The 17,264-nt window shown below is 40.2% G+C and overlaps 1 long non-coding RNA gene and 1 other non-coding gene across 4 annotated transcripts in view; both read left to right on the plus strand.

Annotated features, from left to right (window-relative positions):
- The first annotated feature begins 522 nt into the window (after positions 1 to 522).
- Positions 523 to 611, plus strand: LOC113252592 (small nucleolar RNA SNORD88). The gene has a single exon (XR_003314943.1). It is a non-coding gene; the product is annotated as a small nucleolar RNA SNORD88 (small nucleolar RNA).
- A 1,010-nt stretch (positions 612 to 1,621) lies between these two features.
- Positions 1,622 to 17,264, plus strand: part of LOC113251763 (uncharacterized) — a 37,055-nt gene continuing 21,412 nt past the window's right edge. The window contains exons 1-5 of one of the 3 annotated variants that reach the window (XR_008958024.1): positions 1,622 to 1,868; positions 2,617 to 2,659; positions 3,376 to 3,433; positions 11,040 to 11,100; positions 16,612 to 16,764. This is a non-coding gene — a long non-coding RNA (uncharacterized LOC113251763). The remainder of the gene's footprint in view (positions 1,869 to 2,616; positions 2,660 to 3,375; positions 3,434 to 11,039; positions 11,101 to 16,611; positions 16,765 to 17,264) is intronic. The other 2 variants (XR_003314608.4, XR_007190019.2) reach the window with 2 other exon arrangements.

A 17,264-nucleotide genomic window follows, 5' to 3' on the forward strand; every position in this document is an offset into this window, starting at 1 on the left:
TATCTGAACCTGATAAGTTATTTAAAGCCGTACCCCAAAGAAGGCAGAATAAAAGTAGCTTTTTATGCTTGTTCTCCAGAACTTCAAGTGTCCCAAATCCTACTCTCCTCTTTTTTTTTAAAGAAAAACTTCTGATCGTAGTATTTTTTTACACAAAAGTATGTAAAAAACATCAATACCAAAACTGTATTTTGATAATATCCTGACAAAAAACAAAACAAAACAAAAAAACAACCAATGCTTTTCAAGCAAAAGAATACCCCTCTGTAATTTGTATCAAGGACTGTCAATTGTCAAAATGTGACAACATGCCTTTGTCTTCATTATAATAGCAGGCAATTAGGAAAGGTTTACTGTGGTCAATTTGTTCATTTCCCTATATTAAAAAGAACTGTAGCAGATACGGAAAATACAGAGTAGAAAGAAGAAACTAAAATAAACGATCACTCTTCAAACATTATCATTCTTCATTCTGATGTATTTTTTTTTCTACGCATAATTTGTTTTTACAAAAATATTACCTCGCCACCATGGTCTCTAGCACTGGGCTCTGACCTACCCTGACGACGGGATGTCCCTGGGACTCTGACACCCAGGGATCTGAGAGGTCCTGTTCTATGCAGGCGCTGGCGGGTGTGGCTATTTCCCCACCTGAAGGCCTCTGTGAAAAACAAAACAAAACAAAACAAAAAACAAAACAGAAAAAAGAAAAAAAATGACCTGAGTGGCTATTCGCACTTTTTAATTTGAGAGCTAGTTATAGCTAACGCTGAATTAAGATCGAAGCATTGATTCCTCAGTCATATTCTAAAGGAACGGAAACCAGCAGAAACAGCTGATTTCGTGGAATGTCCCAAGATAATAGCTGTCAGGCCTTTATTATGGCTGGAGACTATTCGTCAATGATGACAGGCCTCGAGCCGTCTGAACAGTCTTGACTTTAAAAGTGCCTGACAGGAGTTAAAATGTTTCCCAGCGCCCAACAGTCAGTGCCAGTTTCCTCAGCTAACCGGCGGTCGAGGGCAGCAAGAACCCTCCATGAGCAGAGTCAAGGGGCGGGAGACCAAGTGAAATCGCAAGGCACTGGGTTAGCGAAGGTGACCCTGGCACACGGTCCGGCCCTGTGTCCACCGCAAAGACCACGGTGGCTGCGGCTTGGCCCTACTCCACGGGCAACAATGCTGAGCTGAAAGTGAACGCCCTTGCAGAGTGTCCTGCCAGGATGCAAGCACCAGGGATTTGGGGTTTTTCAAAATGGAAGCATTACCGAGGAAATTTAAAGCCCTGTCTCCACAGACAAACTGAGGCGTTAGGCCAGCTCCGATACGAGCTGTATTATCTTAGACAAATCACTCGCCCTCTCCTAGCCCTAATTTCCCCGTAATGGAAACTATACCATTTCTTCCTCCTGGACCTGTTGTGAAGAAAGGATTTAAATGGCACGGCAATGCTGGTGTTGCGTACAACACGACACGTAAAACCCGTTACAAAAAGGTGGTGGTAAATAAGACCCTAAAACCTTCCCTGCAACCGTCTGCGTCTCTACCGGACCCGCTTCCGGAGCCCCTTCACCTCAGCCCAACGCAAATCCCTCCGCGCTCGCGTCACTTCCGGAAGACTCAGGTCGCGACTCCTCGAAATACCCGGATGTAACTGTCATGGCTGCCATCAGTGAGGGACCGCAGTAGAGATCGAGTCAAGAGCTGCCCGGAAAGCGCTCAGAGTTGGGGTGTCAAGGAGGCCTGTCAAAGGACAAAAGATGAGATTACTGGGCGGCAGGGTGCCCCAAACGTCCTAGGAACTGCGCCTCCGCGCTTCCTGTTAGCTTGCCGCCAAGTTTTTCTAGAGGAGTCGCTCCTTTTGGCAGGGTGGGGCCTCGCTTCTTTCTTGGGCCTTCCTTGTGTGGGGGGGTTTTGGTTTCTGTCACTCGGCTTAGCCCTGGAGTTGCCGCGGGTAATGGGAGCGCTGGCCATGCGGGCGCTTGCCGAGGAGGAAGGGGCGGGGCAGAGCCTAGGACGGAGAGAGGTGGGGCGATGTGGGAAATTTGGGGCAGCAGAGGTTTGGAGCGCCCCACTAAGTGCAGGCAGCCTCGAGCTGCTGCCCCCATTAGAGTCTCGTTTCTGTCTTTTTGGCTGACGTGCACCTTGCCGTGGGGCTCTCACGTTTGGCCATAGGGCTCTTCCCTGCTGACCCAGCTATACTCAGCATTAGACTTTGATCCTCAAATAATATCCAGGATGTGTATAGTGAAGTATGCAACTGGTTTAAAAGTCCCAAACATAAGCAAACTAATATGTTAGCTTTAAGTTTCAGAATTAATAGGGAAACTATACATGTTGATTATTGGGTTGGTTTTCTTTAAAGTTTTAAATTTGGATAACATGTTAACTGCTTGTGAGATTTTTTTTAACAAAAGCATTCTTAAAATAACTGCAATGAGAAAATATGCTAATATTTAAAATACTCAGAAAATTGTTGCACTTTGCTACTGCGCAATTGTCACGATGAAACACGACACCAGAATTGTACATCATAAGACTTTAATTGCCAGAGGCTTCTGCAAATACAGTAATTCTAAATATAGATATATTTATTTCAAGTTAATTCTCTTTGCAGAGTGGCCTGTAGGTATTTGTCTTCAGGTGAAACAGGAACAAATGTGAGTTGATTGGTTAACATTTCCTAATAGAACGACTTCTTAAGTGCTTAACTGTGTATCTGTTGCATTCAGAATCTCAGTTGAAACCATTTTTATTTGTCTGAAATATGTAATGAACTCATAATGTAAAATATACATATAGACTGTTATTTTTATTAAAAAAAAATACAGAAACTAATATGTAAAGCAAGTTGACCCTATAAAACAGTGTGCTATAATTTGGATTTTCACTTAAACTCCCAAAATTAAAAGAGCTGACCAGAAAGACTTAAAAAAGAAATGTAGACATTTACCCCTTCTCTAAACATGCCATTGTTTGAACAGAAAACAAAATGACATTGGAAAGCACCTGGGATTTACTTTTACAGTTATACTGTATGCAAGGCACTGAGTTGATAATGGATGAGAAAGTGCTTTACAACATGTAAAGTAATATACTGATCATGAACAGTTAGTACTCTCACTTCTGACCAAATCATGTCTCCTTATGGTACATTTTAACCTCCAAAACTTGTGGTTCTTGTATAAGTATTAATATACATGATTGTAATCGTATTTTATAGAAAACAAAAATAAATTAACTTTTTACATTTTGAATATTTTTTCTTGTTTATTTGTTTCAAATTGTATTTATGCACTTGTACACAGTAGAGTCCTTAGTAACTTGATAATCATAGTTGGTGTCAATTCTTATTTTTTGTATGGTTTTTTTGCAGGTAGGTCTACTGGGTTCTTGGCACAGTACCATATGGACCTGGACAAAGCATTGTTAAGGTGGAAATTTTTATTGTATTAATCAGCTCAAATATTTGACCAGTCTATTTATTTTCCAGTATTTTAATCAATAACTAGATGTGGGCTTCATATAGTGAGCAATGTTTGTAGGATAGTAGGTCACTTTAAATTTCCTACCAAATGTAAAGTTTGATCTCAAATAGTTAAGTTTTACAGAGCACTAACTATATGCCAAACTCTGGGTTAAGTCCTATATATACATTATCTTAGTTAATACAGTATCATGAGTTAGGTCTGTTAAACTCCTTTTTTTATAGATGGAGAAGCTGAGACAAAGAGGGATTAAGTTCCTTGTCCATGGTTCCAAAACTAGAGCCATATTCTAGAGCCTTTCTTGCTATATATTTGAAGACTTTTGTAGAAGAATAAAAACAGAAGTTAGAACCTGGGCTCTGGTACTACCTACCCTGCTTTGTACATCAGGGCAAGTCATTTAACCTCTCTGAATTTCATTTTCCTCTCCTACAAGAAATGAACAGTTTCAGCTATTACATTTTATTGAATCTTGAATCATCAAGAATCCTTAAGAGTGCTTTCACCATTGTCTTGCATATTTTCTTCCAAGCCTCTGACGCTGTTCCATGAGTTTTGATGCACATGCGCAGTCAGCGACAGCTCTCTCTTGAGTGCAGCCTGGTCTGACCACATTGTAAGATGTAGCTGATTTCACAGTGTCAAAATGTAAAATAATGTCCATCTTGGAATTGATAACATATAGTAGGTGATCTCTGAGCTCCTTTCAACCCCAATTCTATGACATTTGTGACTATCTAGCTTTTTGCTGGTTTATGTCTTTTTTAATGTGAATGATTCAAGATAAAACAAGCTTCTTGGTAGTGTAAAAGTTGGAACCATTCCTGTCTTTTTTATTTCTAAATCTTCAGTACCCAGAACAATGCCTGGCACGTAGTAAATGCTTAGTAAATATCTGCTGAATGAATTCAGCAAATCTTCATTTTGCATTACAAATACAACTTCTTAAAAAAATTGTGTTTGACTTGAATTTGACATAAAACAGAATAGTATCAACAGTACAAAAATATTTTGCTAACATTTTTTGCATTCAGGAGTGTATTGTTACAAAACAGTCATCTTTGTTTCCAAACATCTTTTCTGTGTTATTATTTGTCATTGAGTGTGTGGTACATTTTGTTCCTTGAAGAGGTATAGTAAAAATTGAAATGCTGGCATAGACTTTTTAACAAGGCATCAAACTTTTTTTTTTTAACTAGCAAAAGTATAGGAACACTGATTAATATATAGAGATTTTCATTTTAACAAAAGTTGGGAAAATGTTATTTAATATCTTTATTAAATTTTTATGTGTATTCTGGAGGTGATTAAAAATACCATCCTTCCAAATATACAAATAATATTAAATATGTCTGAGTTGTCAATGATGAAAATAAACTATAATTGAAAGATATTTTGAAACTCCATGAATGGACAGAAAACTGTTCAAGTTTTGGGGTGGCTAAGTGTAAGATAATGTAACTAAAGATATTATCCCAACTATATTTATAGTATGTCTGATGAGGTCTGTACTTTAAGGGGACACAGTAATTATCATAGAATTCTAGACTGTTTTCTGGTGATAATCAGCTAAGCGTTCTGCCGTGGCCAGAAAAGCTAACATGTGAAGTATCATCAAAAAAGGATTTGGGAAAATCAACAAAAAATATCTTATCCTGAAGCAACAGAATGGTCTATCTAAACATGAAGGTGTAGGCAGTTATTTTATATTCATGATAGATCTAGAATGTTCAAAATCCTTTTAATCCTTAAATATGACTATAGATATTATTTTCCTCACATAATTCTGAAGAAGCTATATGCCTATATACCAACTTTTAAAGACTAAAATACATAGCCACTAAAATTTCTGCCACTAAAATGAAGCTCTGTATCACATTACAGCATATTATTACTGGATGAACATTAATCACTAACTTCTCTGAATTTCCACTCTCAGTTTGCTTTTCTCAGGTCACCTTTTCATAGAAAACACAATTTTTATTCTTTATAAGTCACAGCTTGTGCAATAATGAGGAGGGAGTAGTGTTCACTTCTCTTAGTACTTACTCCCTTGCACAGGCTGTGTAAATGTGTCCTTTCCCAAAGCCCCAAACTCAAAGGAGAATAAGGCCAAGGGCCCACAAGACGTTATGAGTTCAGATGAAATAATTCATTTTATGAGGTTTTTACAGAAGTTTATGTGTATTGATTAAAGGCTTATTCCTGTACAGTTTTGGAGAAGTGAAGGAGTGATATTTATCATTAAATTTGGAACAAATATGTTCATTGAGTTCAATAGCTAAAGAGTTGTTTAAAGTACCTAATGGTAGTGCTTTGTACCACCTCAAAAAACTTTTTCTTTAAAACTTCTACTATTTTCACATCTTTTTTTCTCCATCTTTTTGTTTCCCTATAAATAAATCACAGTAAACCCCCTCCCCCTTCCTGGTCTGGCAGCCTCCCCCACCCCCCGCCAGTTGTAACTTCATATGACTTCATCTGGGATAAAATCCTAGGATACATTCATTTTGTTTTGTATACTTTTTCCACATGTTTAAGAATTTATATCAAGTATGTATGATTTGGAAAATCTGACATTTGGGTAAAACAAATATAAATCAAAATAATAAAATCAGAAAGGAATGGAACACTTGAAAGTAAACCAGAAACAAAGTTTTAAAACCTTCTCTGGTTATTTACCTACAGCAAAAGTGAATTTATAAGTATCACATTGAAACTCTAGGGCAAGTAGAACCCTCAAGTTTTTAGAAAAGGAATACAAATGGAATGTTGCTAATTCATTATTGTTGGTAGTTTGGTATGTTGAAAGTAAAGGATTTTACAAGTTCACTTAGCAACCTTATTCAAATCCTGTTTTTTTCCCTTTGAGATCTCAACCATGACTTCTTTTAATAGACGTTGTTTAGAAATGTTATGCTGCAAGTTGGTGAAGAAATATTGTATCTCCTTTCTAATATTTAAAATCTTTTTTTTTTTTTGGAGGGGGGGTAGGGGGATGGGGTAACTGGGTGATAGACATCAAGGAGGTTATGTGTTGTAATGAGCACTGGGTATTAAATAAGACCGTTGAATCACAGACCTGTACCCCTGAAACAAACAATACGTTATATGTCAAAAAAAGTCATTTTTTATTTTTTTTTTATTTATTTTTTTTTTTTTTAAAGATTTTATTTATTTATTTGACAGAGATAGAGACAGCCAGCGAGAGAGGGAACACAAGCAGGGGGAGTGGGAGAGGAAGAAGCAGGCTCATAGCGGAGGAGCCTGATGTGGGGCTCGATCCCACAACGCCGGGATCACGCCCTGAGCCGAAGGCAGACGCTTAACCGCTGTGCCACCCAGGCGCCCCAAAAAAAGTCATTTTTTAAAAAAGTAATCTCTACACTCTTCACAGGGCTTGTACTCACGACCCCAAGATCAAGAGGCAGATGCTCCACTGACTGACCCAGCCAGGTGCCCCAGAAAATCATTCTTTATAGTCAGAACTTAAAGGCCTGATGACCCATTTTCATGGGTAGAAAATTCTTTTTATGCTCTGCCTTCTAATTTGGTGACTGTGCGAAGTCTCTTATTTAACAAATAACATTTATGAATGCATGCCTACACAGGGTTGAGAGACAGACATGAAAAGATCACTACACCTTGCCACAACCCTGGAAGTACCTATATAAGAGTGACATTTGAACACATAAGCGCGTGGAAGGATGGCCTGTACTGTGATGAAAGTATGTACATGGTAGAGGAAGACACAGGTGATCTTCCTGAGGTCTGGAGAGCATGTTAAAAGGGGGAGAGGAGCTGCATAGAACTGTGATACCTAGGATAGCCATGCTCCTTTGAGGAAGCACTCTAAATAATTTGGTGGCTGTGTTTCTTAACAGGGACAGTATTAACATAGGGTAGGACAGTTTATCACTGTACTGGACTCGTAAGCGATAGGAAATATTTAGCATCCTTGGCTGTATGGTCTTTTCTCACCAGCCAGCCTCAGTTTGCATCATGAGGAGCAGTTGGCTTCCTCGCTTTTCAGTTCTGGCCTTTATGCATGCTCACACAGTCAGACTGCATCGCTTTCGGATGCTTTCCATCCATGTGTGTCATTCTCATTCGTTGCGTGCGTTCTCCAATGACTTTGCTACCTGACTTACAGTTTCTCTCCCTTCCCTGAGTCCCACCTTTAAGCCAAGGTTACATAAAATTCCATGTGGGTAACCCAGCCGATATCCTGGTCTCTTGATTGCTTGAACTTCTCAAATCAGTGACCTTCACCTTTTCCATAAAGCCACCCACTACCTGGACCTTGTCATCACTTACGTCAACTTCACCCTTAAAAGCTTAAAATAAACTCTTCTACTTTCTGCCCGTTTTCCCAGCTTCCTAACTGAATGACTTCCAATGCATCTATACTGCAAGAACTCCAGGCCTTTGTGCTACTCTGTCTCCCCCATCAGTTTCTTCCCCTTTTCGCTTCACATCACTTCAACCACTGCATTCTTGCACTCTTGTCCTTCTGTTAAACCTATTCAAGAAAACCCAACCGTAGGTCAGAAATGATGATAGTAGCTAACATATATGTGTGCCTATTGTATTCCAAACACTTCTCTAAGTTGACCTGGATTGTCTCCTTTAATCTTCATAATAGCCCTTTAAGATAGGCATTATCATTATTTTCATTTTGAGATGAGGAAACTAAAACACAGTTTCTGTCTACTAAGTAGTATCTCTAGAATATGAACCCAAGCAGTTTGCCCCCAGAAACTGTGCTTTTCATGACCACTTTAGACTACCTTCCGAACCAGCTGTCTTCTGTGCTTCCATTCTTGGACTGCTGAGCTGTTCTAGAGCAGAGTAGGTTTGGCTAGATGGAGAGTGTTGAAAGTACTAACCTTAGCCCTTGGTTCAGTAACTACCCCTCATGATAAGTTTCAAGCCAAGCGGGGAGCATAGAGGGAAGTAGCAGTGATTAGGTATTTAATGCCCTCAGCTACTTCTGAGTGTCTGTAGCCAGAGGGAGGAGAACACTAAAGAGATGCATCAGTTTGGGAGTTGGACATGACATGTCACCTCTGCTTGATGACCAGGTAACTACTGAACTTGAGAGACTGGGCTTGGCTTTATCTGCAATGGAGTAGACAGGAGAGAGTCCTCCATCAGTTTTTTTTTTGGGGGGGGGGGATAGTCACTCTCATCAGTTTTTCCTCTGGATTTCTTTCTCTAGATGTCCCTCTTTTTGTCATGGATTTGTTGACCCTGACATTATCACTTTAAGTGACAGGATAAAGCTCTTGAGAGCTGATTGCTCCAGTTAATGGGCTTACCTGTGTGGCCCTCTAACTAGTTATTTTAGGGCTTTGGTTTTGACGGTGATTTTTGGTTCCCTGTACAAAAAAACCTTGCCTCTTGCCATCCTTAGGTACTTGAAAGGCAAACGTTTATTTTCTATGTATTTAAAATAATACCAATGACTTCTTACCTTTAATATTAAATACACCATAATTTATGTATGTATTACATACAGAAATTTTATCTTCACCACAATTCTGAATCTGAATCTAAGTTACTCAATTTCAGGAGAGAAGGCAGCCTCTAGTGAAGTAGGGATTTTTCTTAGAAACCCCTTTCTGCTTAAAAGACTTCTGGAGAAAAACCACACATCGGAGAACATTAGTAGCGTAACAAATTTATGTCCATGACTTTGCCTGGCAATTCTTCCCTGTTTCCCATTCTCCACAGGAGCTATTTTAAACTTCTGCTCACCTAAGACCTTCCCTGTTGTGTCTACCAACCCGTGTACTCCTTCACTCAGCAGATTATTTTACTTCTCATTTTCTCAGAGAAAATAGAAACCATAAGGTGGAATCTTTCTCAAATTAGTATCACCAAACCTTCAAACTTACTTGATTGGTACCCATTCTTTTTCCTTCCTTCCTTTTGCAATGGAAGAGGTAGCCCTCTTCTGATGCAAGCTGGATCCCTTCCCAGTCCTGCTTCCTAGTACCTTTGTCCCTTTACCTATCTGGGGCTCCTTCGCATTGGCATTTAGGTAGTTTCAAGTCTTTTCTAACCTTTCTATAGGAACTCCTCATTTTCCATTCTGTTTCTTACGTCTTTACAGATATGGTTTATGAAAGAGTTGTCTCTATCCACTGTTCCTTACTTCGTATTTGTATTTATTCTCCAACCAACTGCAATATTTTACCCCAACTGAAATTATCAGTTTTAAAGTTCTCTAACTACCACTCTGTTTCTAAATCCACTATGCACTTTTCAGATCTTATCTGACCTGACCTTTCTTCAGCAATGTTAAACAGCTTAACAGTAACCCACAACCCTCCAACCAACTATGACCTTTCTTCAACAAATGAGAGTTGAACAACTCTCTTTTCTTGAAATCTCTTCCTTGGCTTCTGTGACACCATTGTTTTCCTGGTATCAAATAACTTACTTCTCCAGCCATTCCTTCTCAGTGTCTTTAAGGGCATCTATTCATTCATTCTCATTGTCTTACTTATATATATATATATATATATATATTTTAAAGATTTTATTTATTTGACAGAGATAGAGACAGCCAGCGAGAGAGGGAACACAAGCAGGGGGAGTGGGAGAGGAAGAAGCAGGCCCATAGCAGAAGAGCCTGATGTGGGGCTTGATCCCATAACGCTGGGATCACTCCCTGAGCCGAAGGCAGATGCTTAACCACTGTGCCACCCAGGCGCCCCTACTCATATATTTATTAAGCATCTGTTACATGCCAGGCACTGTACCAGGTGCTGGTGACAGAATCTGACATAAACTCTGGAGTCTTTCTCCAGAAAAATACACTCCCAAACATATACCAGAATTAGCATATATTTTCAAGGGTTTCATGATCACTAAATACCTGTTTATGATTGTATAGTAAGAGACCTTGCTTTGGAACTTCCAATTTCCTTAGTAGAAGCTTTTACAAAAACATTAAAAAACAAAACAACCTGATTAAATTTTTAAAATTTAATCAGAAAATGAAAATGAAGGCAGTTTTTCCCAGAAGAAAGATTTTGTAACTATTGGATATCTCCTCTAAGATGTTAAGATTAAACCAGTTCCTCCAACCTATCATTTGTGGACAAACTACTGTTTCCCTACCCTCCAACCCCCCACTCCTATATGCCTTGATTGGTGTTACAAGAATAAAATTCAGGAAAGAGTCTTAACTCATCCTTGAAAAGGAGAAAATGAAGTGATAGAGCTGGCATTACTTTGAAATTAGATTGAATAGGATTCTAGTTTCTACTAGGTTCAAATGATGCATAGGGTGTCAGCTTCAGAGAATGGGGCAAGCAGGAGGCTGAGTAATTCCTCACTTGATGAAGCTATTTCTAGTGACAAGAAAAGGAAATGGTGCTGGTGTTGATATCTTGTGGTCACAAGTAATAGGACATTTGCATTCTGGGCTCTTATCTTTTTATGCCATCCATAGTCTCCCACCAGCCTCCAAAATGTGTGGGTGCTGAGAAGATCCAGCTCTGTCTTCTCATTACATGTTTTTAAAGGAAGAATCTTTTAGTTACAGATTCCATATTGGAGATCTTTGATCACAGGAAACCACCAGGAAAAACAAACAAATGGTAAGATTCACGTTTCTTTTGGGACTATTGTGTATGAGGCAAAATGTTTGCCAACATTTTTTTTTCATACAACACATATATTGAGCATCCACTGCTGTGCTCCACTCCGGCCATGTAATGATGAGTAAAAACAGATAAAACCCCTGCTCATAAAGCTAATAGTTTAGTGTAACAGATCACCAGTAACCAGATAACCACACAGAAACATACAAATGCAAATTTAACGGGTAGTGGGAAGAAGTACAAGGTTATGTGAGGGTCTATGTAACAAGAGAACTTGACTATGTTAGCGAAGTCTTAAAGTGATGCTCAGGCGAAGACGAATGTTATCTAGGTGAAGAGGGAAGGAAAGTGTCCCCAGAGAAGGGGCTAGAATGTGCAAGAATCTCTGACAGGAGAGAACATTCAGGAAAGAGGTAGAAGAAAGGTTGGGTGGCTTCAGGGGAGAGAGTGAGAAGAGATGAGGCTTGAGGTTGCACTTGAGTTTTGAGAGGATTTCCTTGGCTGAGGTTGAAGAAAGGATGAGAGCAGGGCAGAATGCAGGTGAGAAGACCAGTCACCCAGGTGTGAGATGATGGGTGGTGGGGGTGGAAGTGTAAGGGAAGAAGTTGATTTGTATTTGGTGATTCATCTTGAGTACGAATACTGGATTAGATTGGATATATATTTTGCTAATAGTTTAGCAGAAACTAAATTTTGATTATTCCTTTTGGCAGTGAAATAAGAATTATTGTTTAAAAAAAAATATATATATGCTTTTAAAAAGTTAGGGAAGACCACACTGGGATACAGGTTAGGCCCTCCTTGAAGCTTATTATGTACACTGAATATGAACAACTAAAGCCTCAAATTGGAGAAAATTGAGTCATGGACCTTTGAGATGCAGCCTCCAGATTGAAAAGTATCTCTATAATTTTAAGAATAAAACTATTTATGTATGTATGTGTGTATGTGTGTATGTATTTGAGAGAGAGGGAGAGAGAGTGTGAGGGGAAGTGGGGAGGAGGGAGTGGGAGAAGGAGGAAGTAGGTCCCCCGCTGAGCACATTAATACCTCGGGCTCCATCTCCAAGACCCTGGGATCCAGACTGGAGCCAAAATCAAGAGTTGAACACTCAACTGACTGAGCCACCTACGCGCCCCAAGAGTAAAACTAATTTTTATAACCAAGTTTGAGATTATTTAGTTTGTTTGGATGGCCTAATAGAACATTCGTTTGTTAATATTTTAAGTGGTTCTTTTATCCCACCCCCACCCCGTCTGTAACTGTTCTTATCTGTAATTTAATGTATTTAACTTAAATGCAAATTTAGACTTGATTCCTAAAAGAAAATACCTGTGGTAAAACTGCAAGGAGAGAGTGTCTATCTTCCCTAGCCATTGTCTGTGATAGTGAAGGTTTGTTGCATTTCTCACTTGAGGGCAGCCAGCGAGTGGGATGTGCGGTTGCTGTGTACTAATTGCTATAGGACAGCCCTAGATTACAGCACTGGGGCGGGTGGTATAATTAGTGGAATTTTTTTTTGGGGGGGGGGGTCCAGCTGCAGGGCAGTCTTCAGGTTTGGTTGCCTCTGCTCATCGGCTCAGTGATGTCATCAAGGACATAGGCTCTTTCCAGCTCTTCCTGCCATCTTTTGTGTTGTATTGTGTGGGAAAGTGTATAATTATGATGTCAACATCAAGCTGGAGCAAGATGCTTCCATAATTCACAACATTCCACAAATTTACCTGGCTTCTTACAAGCTTTGCACTTTCTCCTCTGAAATGGTCTGTGACACCACTTTTGGGGTTCCTGCTCTGACCCTGCCCATTGCATACTGCCAGGGGTCTCCACAGCCTCTTTTTTTGATTATGAACGAATTTATTTGTTGTTGGCTACTGTTAAGGACTTGCCCCAGGACCTGAAACCCTCCCCAGTAGAATTCTAGACTGAACAGATTCAGTTTATAGCTTTATAAATTCCATTCTCTTCTGCAGTTGTGTGTCTCCCAAGAGGCTTTACATTAAGGCCCTTTTCTTCTTTCCTGCCACCCACTGATCAGCGATAAGGGTCCCACCCTTTATCCTGGACTTGCATAATTGGCTCAAAGATCAGATATAAATTTCCCCATTGTTCCCATTTTCCCAAGTACCATTTCTTTGAAGGTGTTTTCCTTACCTGTCTCATTGTCTTAGGACTAGAGTCTTTATATATTTTTTTTAAGATTTTTTTATTTACTAGCGCACGAAAGAGAGAGTGCGCACACACGCGAGAGAGAAAAAGAGCAAGAGCAGGGGCAGAGGGAGAAGGTGAAGCAGACTCTCTGCTGAGCTGGGAGCCTGATTTTGGGGCTCCATTCCAGGACCCTGGGATCATGATCTGAGCCAAAAGCAGACACTTAACCGACTGAGCCACCCAGGTGCCCCTAGAGTCCTTATATTCTATTGTGATTTCTCTCAGGGATTTATCTTAGTTGTTATTTGAAACTAGAATTTAAAAAAGTAAAATTTTTTGAAATTCTAACTCCCCTGAGAGGCAAAATGAAGTGGCCTTCCCTCTCTCTGCTCTGGTAAGGCTTACAAAAACAGATTGCTTTGTTTCCTGAATCCCTCCTTGGCTCCCTCAACAATCCTCATCTCCTGGCTATTGCTTCAGGCTTCCTGTGGAAGGAGACTCAGAGAAGCTTTTCTGTTATTCCTTAAGAACTGTCCGCTCCATCTGCCATCCCCAGATAAAACCATTCTGCCTCCATCTCCACATAACTTCCTTGGCCAGGGCACAACCTCCCCATCATCCATGTTTTACCTCAAAGGAGAATGCAGATGCTGATTTTATCGAACTTTGTGCCTATGCCTCAGATGGCTGGAATGTTACTCTTTCGACTCTGAGCAACTATGTTTCTTATGAGGAAGGATGACCACTTTGATTTAGCGGGAGACTAAAGCCGGCTTAATTGCGAGCAACTACATCCTGAACGTCCAACTGATTAGGTCCAGTTACCTTGGTGGATCAGGTTTCAACTGATTAGGTCCAGTTACCTTGGTGGATCAGGTTTCCTGCAGGGACTTAGATCAAACCAACTGACTTCATTTTTGGTGCTGGTAAATGTGTTTCTTTTGCCAGTTGAAGAATCCAAGTGGGCAACTTGCTGATTGGTACCTTCAGAGGAACTGAATAAGACGGTATGCGTGATTTTTATTCAGTTTAAAGAAATCTAGAGGTCCAAGTATTAAAGGCCTCACTTCCAGGAGCTTTGCAACCCTTGATGTAGGACACAAGTTGGGCCTTCCCTGGCTCAAAGATGCCCCATGGCAAGGAGCCTACAAAGAGGGCTTTGTTCGAGACCACTTCCTTGTAGGATCAGAAAGATCTGTCTGGCAAGTAAGCTTTTCATCTCTGTTCTTCTCTTCCATGTGGATTTCTTATGGCTGCATGGATTCTCAACACCAGTGCTTCTCCCTGTTAATGGGTCCTGAAGATGTGGGCACCCTTTTTAAAAATCAAACATTAATATTCATACAACAAAATGCACAAATTACACCTGTATAACCACCACCACAATCAAGATACAGAATATTAGCATTACCCTAAAAGGTGTCCATGTGCCCTTTCCCACTAAATCCTCCACCACCCAAGTCCCTGGCCCAAGCAGCTGTGGGGAGTAACACCCATGAGATGAGGATCTATCAGTGTGGAATAAACCTGTCTTTCCTAGAGTTTCAAACAAATGCAGTTACGGATTTCCCCACTGTCTGAAAGCATTCCTATGAAACCTTTCACAAGCCAAAATGGTGTAAAGCAAAGTAGCATTTACCATTAACTTATATGGAAGATTGTTTGTTCCCAGACCCGAAAAGGGATGCATCTTGCTAACAGAGGCACAAAATAAATCAGGATAAAGAACGTGCTCACAGACACAGTTCAAAGCTATGGCAGCTTGATGCTGAGATGCTGAGTGTGGTTCCCAGGGAGGAAGCTTGGCGGGGCCGCTCTTGCAACTTGGGGTACGGGCTGCCTCCGTAACGGCTTGCTGCAAACAACCCCTGAATGCTATTTTTGCTTTACACCTTTTCCATCAAAGTGAATATCCTCTCTGGATTTCTTTTAGTTAGTGACAACAGGTACTCACGTGGGTCTTTCCTAAAAGCATAGTGTAATACAAACTTTCAAAAAGTGGGGAACATGGATAGAATGTGTTCTCTTTTGAGTCTGGCTTATTGCATTCGGTGTTACGTCGTAGAGGTTCATCCGTGTTGTGTATGTATCTGTAGTTTGTCTCTGTTGCTGAGCATGATTGCACTGTGTGGATATGCCACAGTTTGTCTGTTCACCTACTGATGGGCATTTGGCTGGTTTCCGGTTTGGGGCTAGCTTTTGTTTGGGCATATGTTTTCATTTGTTGTGGGTAAACACCTAAGAGCGGAATGGCTGGTCTGTGGTAAGTGGATCCTTAAATCTATAGTAAACTGCCAAACTGTTTTCCCAGAGTGATTGTGTCGTTTTATATTTCCACCATCAATATCTGAGTTCCTGTTACTCCACATTCTCACCAATATGTAGTCACTTTAATTATAGCCATTGTAGTGGGTGTGTAGTAGTATCTCATGGTGGCTTTAATTTGCATTTCTTTGATGACTACTGGTGCTGAGGATTTTTTATGTGCGTATTGGCCATACTTACATCTTCTTTGGTCTAGTGCACAAATATTTGAGCAACTACTTGCATTTCTAGAATGGGTACCAGAGTTGCACTGTTCCTACCCAGCTACACAGCCTCTTGGTGCTGTACCTCCTCCCTTTCTCTAGGTCAGGGATCAATAAACTTATTTTGTAAGGGCCCGATAATCAATATTTTAGGCTTTGTAGGTCATGGCAACTTTGTCACAACTCTTCAGCTTCGACAGTCTTTAGATTGTTTTTCAACCATTTAAAAAGGTAAAAATTATTCTTAGCTTGCACACCTAAGCTCGCCAAACGCTGCTCTGGATGGTTCCCGTGATCTCACCCTGTCCTTAGCGTGCAGTAGACTCACACAGTTAGAGGAGTTTGGGTCCAGCTCCCCCACTTGCTGGTCTGTGTCCTTGGGTATCTCTGTTCCCCTCACTTTTAAAGGAGACTTTCTGGAAGTCCCTAACAATGCTTCCACTTATATTTTGTTGGCCAAAACTTAGTCACATGGCCATGCCTAACTGGAAGGGGGGCTGGGAAAGTCATCTTGGCTACATGACCATGTGCCCAGTTAAAATTTTGGGTTCTATTACAGAGGCTGAATGGGTTTTGGGGTAAGCAATGCAGTCTGTGCCATACAGCCCTATCCAGATATTCTCTGAGCCCTAGAACAGGCTCCTGAATTAAACAATACACGACCCTCAGTCACAGCTCCCTGCGTGCGAGTTGCCTTGTGGAGCAATAATGTCTGTTATGTTGAAAAAACAAAAAACAGATTTTCAAGTCCAACGATGTTCAGTACAATCAGTGGAAACTGTTAGTATGGACAAAAATGTCATCCCTCAAATCTTTCATTTCATTTCAGATCTCTTTTGTGATTCTATTTTCTATACTCTTCCAAAATTCTGGATCAGATTCTGAGGTTTCCTCTATTTCTGGGATGACAGTGCTTTGGTGAACAAAATGTCAGCTTAGACTTTTTCTACCCTGCTATTCAGCGAACATTCAAAATAAGTAGGTATGATTATTTTAAATATTTTGTTTTGTTTTTTGTTTTTTTTCCCCCTCCCCTAAATGCCTGTCTCCACAGCACCTGAGGTTTTAAAAAATTGATAGTGGTAACGTTTGAGTGGAGGGAGCCTTAGTTGAGGATTTCATGATAGACCTAATCTTGTTCAAGATCTTTGACTCCCCGTCTATTATTTAGATAATACTTAGATACACGGGAAACTCCTCCAAAGTTATAGGAACAGTCATGCAGGAATGGCTTCCACAGAGCACAGTCCTCTTCAAATGCCCACAGAAGGGACGTTCCAAGAGTTTAGACGTACCATATTAAAAATATTAGGGTGGAAATGGGGGCCTTAGATTATATGGATTTAAATGGTTAAGGCCTTCTGTTTGGATTAAAATAACATGCTTTTATACTGTTATGGAACAAACAGAACATATTTTGTCTACAATTTATATACTATGATTTTATCCTGTTTCCAACAGTTGGCAAAACTGCCTTGCTTT

The sequence above is a fragment of the Ursus arctos genome, unplaced genomic scaffold (genome assembly GCF_023065955.2).
Source record: "Ursus arctos isolate Adak ecotype North America unplaced genomic scaffold, UrsArc2.0 scaffold_7, whole genome shotgun sequence".
NCBI lineage: Eukaryota > Metazoa > Chordata > Mammalia > Carnivora > Ursidae > Ursus > Ursus arctos.